The sequence below is a fragment of the Corvus kubaryi genome, unplaced genomic scaffold (assembly GCF_017639235.1).
Source record: "Corvus kubaryi isolate FWS band 111438036 unplaced genomic scaffold, C.kubaryi_AGA036_p1.0 37308, whole genome shotgun sequence".
Taxonomy (NCBI): Eukaryota; Metazoa; Chordata; class Aves; order Passeriformes; family Corvidae; genus Corvus; species Corvus kubaryi.
Genome location: NW_024581096.1, coordinates 10,099,865 through 10,107,497, shown reverse-complemented (window position 1 = coordinate 10,107,497; position 7,633 = coordinate 10,099,865). Strand labels below are relative to the sequence as shown.

The 7,633-nt window shown below is 40.2% G+C and overlaps 1 long non-coding RNA gene across 1 annotated transcript in view; it reads right to left on the bottom strand.

Moving 5' to 3' along the window:
* LOC121664845 overlaps positions 1–7,553 on the bottom strand; it is a 33,246-nt gene extending 25,693 nt beyond the window's left edge. Inside the window, exon 1 of the long non-coding RNA XR_006016149.1 lies at positions 39–7,553. This is a non-coding gene — a long non-coding RNA (uncharacterized LOC121664845). The remainder of the gene's footprint in view (positions 1–38) is intronic.
* Positions 7,554–7,633: the final 80 nt, after the last annotated feature.

Below are 7,633 nucleotides of genomic sequence, written 5' to 3'. Positions count from 1 at the left end.
ATTGCAAGGGACTGGCAAGTAGCAAATTGGGCACTAACCTTTTGTATGACTTTGGAAAAGCTTTCCTGGGTTCCCCCTCCTTCTTTTGTCTGTCTGGTGTTTAGAAAAAGGGATCTTGGATTGGTATTCAGATCTGAAATCATCCCATGTTAGTAAAATAGCTTATCAAAGCACCTGCAATAAGAGATTAATTGCCTAGGCTTCTTGTATAATTGGTAGAGAGTACGACGTGTCTTCTACTGATCCATGCAAAAGTTTTCCTATATTCCTTTGATCATGTAGAATATTGGTTTAAAAATTAGAAGCAAGTTAACTGGTTATACCTGTGTTGCTCCAAAATAAAGAATTTAGACACATTATTCATCCTTGATATAGTTAGGGCTTTCTTACCCAATAAATAGAAAATTATAAATAGAAAACAATAACGTGTCATTTCTGAAAGCAAATTCAAAACTAGAAAAGGGGAGGGAAAGTCTGTAACACAGAGGGATACAGCTAGATTTGAATTACATGCCTATCTGACGCAAACGTGTTAACAAAAACAAACAAACAAAAAGAACGAAAATACAAAAAATAGAAGTCCTGCGCACCACAGGGAAAGCTCCAAGTGAAAGTAACACCAAGATCAATCAAGCTAGTCATGGAAGCATGGACATGATTGACACTGACCATATTCACAGGTTTCTTACAGGAATACTCCTTGACGATTTTTTTTAGAGCAAATTATACAGAAGTTTAAGATATGCAGCATAGTGTTAACCATATTACACCTCTCACTAAGACAAATAGAAAGATAGATATTAGTATATTCTTTTTAGAAGTCAGGCAAAAAGGCCAATATCCATGAGGAGCTGAAACGCTGCTTTGAAGGAAACAAATTCTGAGTAACAGGCCTCCATTGAAACGTGGCAACAGAACAACTGTGGATCCTCACATCTCTTCTGCTACCCTTTCATATATTCAGTCATCACTGTCCTCACTCGTGCTTTCTCGAGTTTCTGCTGCACCTCAGGACTGACAGTCACAAAAGCTTACTTCAGGACTACTTCCTGATGACTGATTTAAAATAAAGTATCACAGAAGAGGAGACCATAGAAAGAGCATCCCCCAGTCAACACCCCCTACCAGTGAGCAGAGCAGAGAGCAGCTGCAGGTGGGTACTAGCACAAACACCTGCAAATATATATTCTCCTCGCCGTCAGTTGCTGCAGCAGTGGGTACAGTGGCAGAAAGAAGGGCTTTTAAGCAACAGCAAACAAGCCAAACACTCTTCAAGTGGAGTGATTTATGTATTTGAAATAAAAAATGCTTCATGTATCTACTTCACTAGCTGATAAAGTGAAGTAGCTCTTAGGCTGATAATGCAACTGTTCTCAGCACAACAAACTGCAGTAATTCTTGAAGGGCAAATGAAGCCTTTGGTAGCAGGACAGAAATGGGACTACTGTTGAATTTGGCTGCCCTTTCCAGTCCCAGCCTAAGAACATATCGTAGCCTAACAGTATGTTTTAGTATTTGTTAATCTGATGAGGTCAGTCAGTTGAAGTTAATTTTTATTGCCTTATCTAAAACAAGAGGAAATGGGAATCATTAAGTTACCTTTCCCAATCATTCCTTCAACACACCTAGCTTCCTAGAGGATAAACTACCCTCTGCTGGAATAACAGAGAATTTACAGGCAAGAAAACATTTCCTTGAAAACGTCTTATGGACCTTCTTAAAAACATTCTGCTGCAAATACAGTTTGTCATTTGTTGCAGAATTACTAAAGCTGGAGCTTATTCCAGTGATTTTGCAGCCAGCGTCCTCTTAGTGAAAGATAACTCACTCACCTAATACATGAATCATTCCCACAAAATTAGCCTTTTTTTCAAGGAGCTTTAGTAGATTTTCCTAAGAACCAAGCTGCTGATTAACAGATAATATCCAGTAACTTGTTGGTTTGTATTATTTTTCTTGATCCAGTAATCTTTCAGAATTCAATACTTAATGTGACATAATTCACCCCACACAAGAGTTAATCACATACAGTAGTTACACAGTGTACAAACTCTTTCTGAGTAACTGCAATAGTAAGCATTTAAAAACCAGAAAAATCTTTCCCAAAGAGCCCAGCCTTAGCATTTATTCAGATAGTTCTTCCACCAGTAACAAAAGAGCCATTGCAGTTCACTACTTGCTAGACCATCCTGACAGCTGGAAACACTTCAAGTCCAGCCCCACAGTGGGCAGGGTGGTACAAGAAGAAACTTCTATTAAACTTTCAGCTGATTTTAACTCACATCTATCGTTGAATTACATGCCCAAGCCAGCCCTCATACTGCAAAAGTAGCACAGAGACTCAGCACATACCGATTAAAGGATTCTGCCCTCTTTCCAAAACGGTCCAGGTACCTTGATGGAAGAAAACAAATTTCACCTCAAAATTACTGACCGTCTTCTTGGACCACTTCACCAGGATAGAAAGAGAACACAATCTGTACATAGGCAGTATACTTTCCAGAGAAACTACAGTTTATTTTACGTGGAGGTGTTGAATAAAAAAGCAAAGCCAAGTATGACGACAGAGAAAGGAATGCTACAAAACCGTATCATGAGTTAAACCACTTCCATGACTGTTAAACCAGATGCAAAAATCACAGGTCCACTGATTTCACCACAGGTGCCTTTGGTGCACAGCTTTTAACACCTGATAAAAGTTTCAACTTTCAAACAGAAATGCACAGCTCTGGTTCTTTCTTCAAATCCACAGAATATGGGTGTATATCACACCCTGACAACACTATCACACCACCTGAAAAAAACTCCAAAATAACAACCATGAGAAAGCCTGCTACTTTGTTGAAATTTCTGGCATACACATACTGTCACAGAATTACAGCCAGGATCCTTGGAAAGGGTCTTCAGTTTTACGATCACTCATGGAAAATCTGCAGAACAGCTAGACAGCAACAGGACCTGCCCCATAACTGCTTCCTGTGCAGTGCCAGGCTGCTTCTACTTCCACCACAGCTGTCGATCACTGTACCTTCTCACAACAAAATGAAACAGCACACAGCACCAGCCACGGAAAGTTTAAAAAAGACAAAAAAATTCCAACTACTAATATTAACAAAGTATATTCAAAGGCCCCTGTACAACTAATCCAGCATATATTCTAAAATACTAGTTTACTTCAGTGAAGGTAACAGCTTGTACCCAAGAGGAATTTGACATTTTTTTCATAACATAACATTTTTTATGCATAGGGTCTGGCTTAGCTGGCTACATGTAAGGCATCAGGTAATGCCTAAAACAGTCAAAATTATTTTAAGGGCTCTAAAAAAAAGAAAATATGTTGTCAGCTATTTATCAGTACTCTTCTACGAACTTCCCATTTCTGCTGTTGGTCTCTGAAAGGCAAGTAAAAACTGCCAACTTAAAAATAAATAGATAGATAGATAGATAGATAGATAGACAGATAGATAAATAAAACAGTATAAGCAACAGTTGAAGCACAAGCTTTTTTAACCTACACGGTTCCAAAGAAACAGATTGAAAAAATAAATTGAAGTATTTTAAGTATTTTAACAACTAATGCAGACTTCAAAACTGCTAAAATAGAATTGTGTACTAGCATAGTGACAAATGTTATTACAGAGGAAAAACCCAGTGTACTACAAAGGTTAATGGCATCATTTAAATAGACAAAAAAAAACCCCAAACCTCAGTAGCATGATTGACTAATATGGAACACATGACTGTGGAGTAAATTATAGACCTGTGCTACATATAGTGTCCTATGGGGGTTCAGAGGTGCCCTGCATGCCGGGCACCACTGTATCCCCTGGCAGTGACATTTGCAGCTCCCTCCTAGAGCAGTATGCAACAAGAAGAGTGGGAATGGGACAGAACTGCTCTCACTCCACAAAAATTTCCCACCCTGGGAAAGCTCCCACTCATCAAGATGTTATCAAGAACAAAGGAAATGTGCCAGAAGGGCTAGTAATAATGTTAGTAATAATTAGAATTCCTTAAAAAAAAAAAAAAAATACACCAAAAACTGTTACCATCTCTGATGATTTTATACAAAAGTATGAGGGCAGGAAAATATTCTACATTTTAAAATATAAATTTTTTATCTACTTACAGTGCTACTTCTGTTGAAGTGGTGTTAAAGATTCCCCAATTCCTTTGAAACAGTTTTTCAGCTTACTCCTTGCATGATCTTTCTTTTCTAATTATTGATTTAAGAAAGACTGTTATGCAACACTTGGTTCAGTCTATCTCCATTGTCTATTAATAATGATTTTATTTTGGCATACGGACAGAGTTTACTCTAACAGTTGTTTTTTTTTCCTGAAAAAACTTTATGTGTCAAAAGTATGACAGTGAAAATTAAGCAAAAAAGCAGCAATAAAGTTTTCCCATGGCCAAATTTTCCACGAAAGGAGAAAGGCTGACAAACTCTTAAGTCAAGAATTTTACTGAACTCCAAATATGTAATGGGAGTTTAACATGCAAAATGTTTTTCAGACCTGCAGCATGCTCAGAGTAGTCCAAAATTTCCAAAATTGGCTGCATACACACTTCCACTCCCTGCTGAAGACATCACTCCTCTGGAAGTGGAGCTCATAGAACCACTGCCAGAAAATGCCCATCAATTCAAACGTTTACTTGGGCATTTTAGTATCAAAATCACAGTTACAAACAGCAGAAAGGCCTTTACATAGTTTATTTGGCTATGTTCCAGCTGCCCCTGAGAAATGCAGTAAGCTTTTGGAACCATCAGCTAGCTAAAGGAGATATAAGGGATATCATGTGGCAGCTGAGACATGCTGAATAAATATGCCATGGAAGAAAAAGTAAAAAAAAAACCAAGAAGTCAAATATTTTAATTAAAATCTTTCACCAAGCTAGAAATATGGCCACAGTTAGTTATACATCTCGACTGATCAAGCTATAGTAGTTGACGCATGTGTGTCACAATTAACCTTCTAAAAATTGTAACACTATAATCAGAGAAAGTTTACTCTGAGGCAATTAAGAGTAAATCCTAACTATTGTGACTGTCCTAGTATTTCCTGATCTAGAATTTTTGAAATTAATTGTGATTTTTTTCCCATGTGTGATTCAAAGCTTTTATTTTTAACTCGTGATATTTTAACTTCTCACATAAGTGGTTTTGTCACAAACAGAAGTTCTTTGGTGGTTACTCAATGCTACAACGTGTGACATTTCTGATATGAGAGGATGACAAAACTCATGTTACAAGTGGAACTTCTTCATTTTTTCAGTTCCACTTCAGTCCACAGTGTCTGCTTTGCTCTGAAGACTACAGATTTCATGTGATTATGCTTTTCATCTTGACTAGGCATTCTATATATCAAAACCATTAGTTCAACAGGAAACTCCCAAAAGTTACTGTATTTTTCTAATAACTCTGAAAGCTAGACAATGGGTAGACACAGTAAGCTCACATCCCCAGAAACCCATCCCACAATTGTGTGCTCGATTTCTATCCTATTCTCTAATTAAAGAACTAACACTATTTCACAAAACTAATCTTACTATCCTCACACTCAAAACTATACTTTTTGTATACTTTTCCTTTTTTTAAAAAAAAAAGTGCGGTTTCTTCATTGATTTTCCTGACTTTCTACATTTTTCAATTAGCTCTTCAAGTGTATCCACTATAAGACAGACCTTCTAGAACAAAAGATAGCATTCACTCTTTCACACACACACTCACGTCTACAAACCCACAGAGGGGCCTGCGCACCTTATGCTACAGACTGAACCTTCTCAAGACAGTCTGTTATGAGATGGACAAAATACTTCATAAGATGGGATGTGCAGATGAGGAAAGAAGTGAAAAAAAGGCAGCAACAAAGAAACACAAATCATTTCCTCTGCCTTTAGTCATGAGAAACTTTTGCACCGCTTCAGGGAAGCAAGGTAGCTCTTTTTCTATACTAGTAAATACTGCTGCACCTGTGTTAAATTAATCCCATATAATGGCCTCTAAAGCCAGAGCTGCAAAGCCTTGGTGTAGGGAAAAAGGACTGTTGAGAAAGCATGTGCAATTACACCTCCCAAATTCAGAGCTTGCCCTGCACCTGGGTCAGCTTCCCTGGAACAGTCAGAAGACTGTTTAAAAGATAAGAAAAACAACCTTTGTGCTGCACTTACTTTGTATATTATTTTGAAGAGCTTCTAATTTGCTTCTGATAACTAGGCAAGTACAACTGATCAACCTCTACTCCCACATGTACCCCTGCACTTCTGACAGAATGACTTTCTAATTTTGCAAAAAATAAAGATGCATCAGTACCAGCAAAATGTAAGGAAAACTGCTGTTTGTTTTCTCTGAGCAGACCAGATCACCACCACTGCTACAGTTTATCTCTGTACGTGTTACTTAAAAATCAAGGTTTTTTTCCTAAAACTGTATTTTTAGTTTTCAAAGCAGTTAGATAATAACACTAAAAAGCGGATCAAATAAAAAACAGGGTTTTTTTCTTCATGTCTGCCCACACAGTACTGAAAACTGAAACTCTTTGTTCTTTCCTACAGCAGAAACTTGTCCTCATATATTTTGTTCTGTCAGTACTTTTGTCATCAGTATATCCTGATGTTATCATGACTTTACTGATAGCAAGTCCACAGTCATGATTTTCATAGGCTTGAAAGAAAAAAAAAAGAGGGAAGACGGTAATTAAGACAGACAAATAATACACTTTTATAATATGTTTTGCCTCTGTGCCAGAGAAGAGATTCTTATAAGGATATAAATGTCATGCTTTGGGACAGAGGTTTTGTGTTCTTTATAACCACAAATGTCACCAAGTGTACAAGAAAGGGCAATAGACCAGCTGGATTTGGGTGTGAAATCCAGCATGACAATGTGAAGCTTCGTTCCTGAGCCAGAAACGACAGCACAGATCACTAGCACAGAAACACCCATGGGCATACTTGTGGTCGCAGGTCTTGTATAGACATTTCTGGACTAGGGACGACATCACCACCATCACCGCTTGGGTGAAAGCTGCACACAGGCACTGCATAAAGTGACCGCTGTGCTTCCACCAGCCCAGATAAGACTGACTGTAATCGTAGGGCTTTGCCAACAAGTGTAACCCTACTTCCAACTCACACGTGATCGTCTCACAGTCAAGACCGAACAAGTTCTTGGAACAAACATACAAATGCATCCCTTGAACGTACACACACCCTTCCTGTGCTCGGTACCCGCACTAACAGAGGCCAGAAACAGATCTTCCCGTTGGCAGCGGGACCCTCCGGTCATGCTGCCCTGATGCCAGAGCATCGGCTGCGGGCCGTCCCCTGCGGCGTCACCCCGCCGCGCCCCTCTCTGTGATCGCGGCCCGGCGGGGCGCGGGGGTGACACGGGCTCGGCCCGGCACACGGAGAGCGGGACCCCTCCCCGGCTCCTACGCTGGAGCACGGCGGGCCAGGCAGCGACAGCCCAGCTCAACGACCCCTTCGGTGCGAGCAGCCCGCGCTCCCGCTCGCCGGGCCCGTGCCGCGGAGGCCGCGCCGCACGCACAGGTGCCCCCACCGCCCCCGGCGGCCGCCCGGCCCCCGCCCGCACCCGCCCGCGCAACCGGCCCGCCCCCCCGCGGCCAAGCCG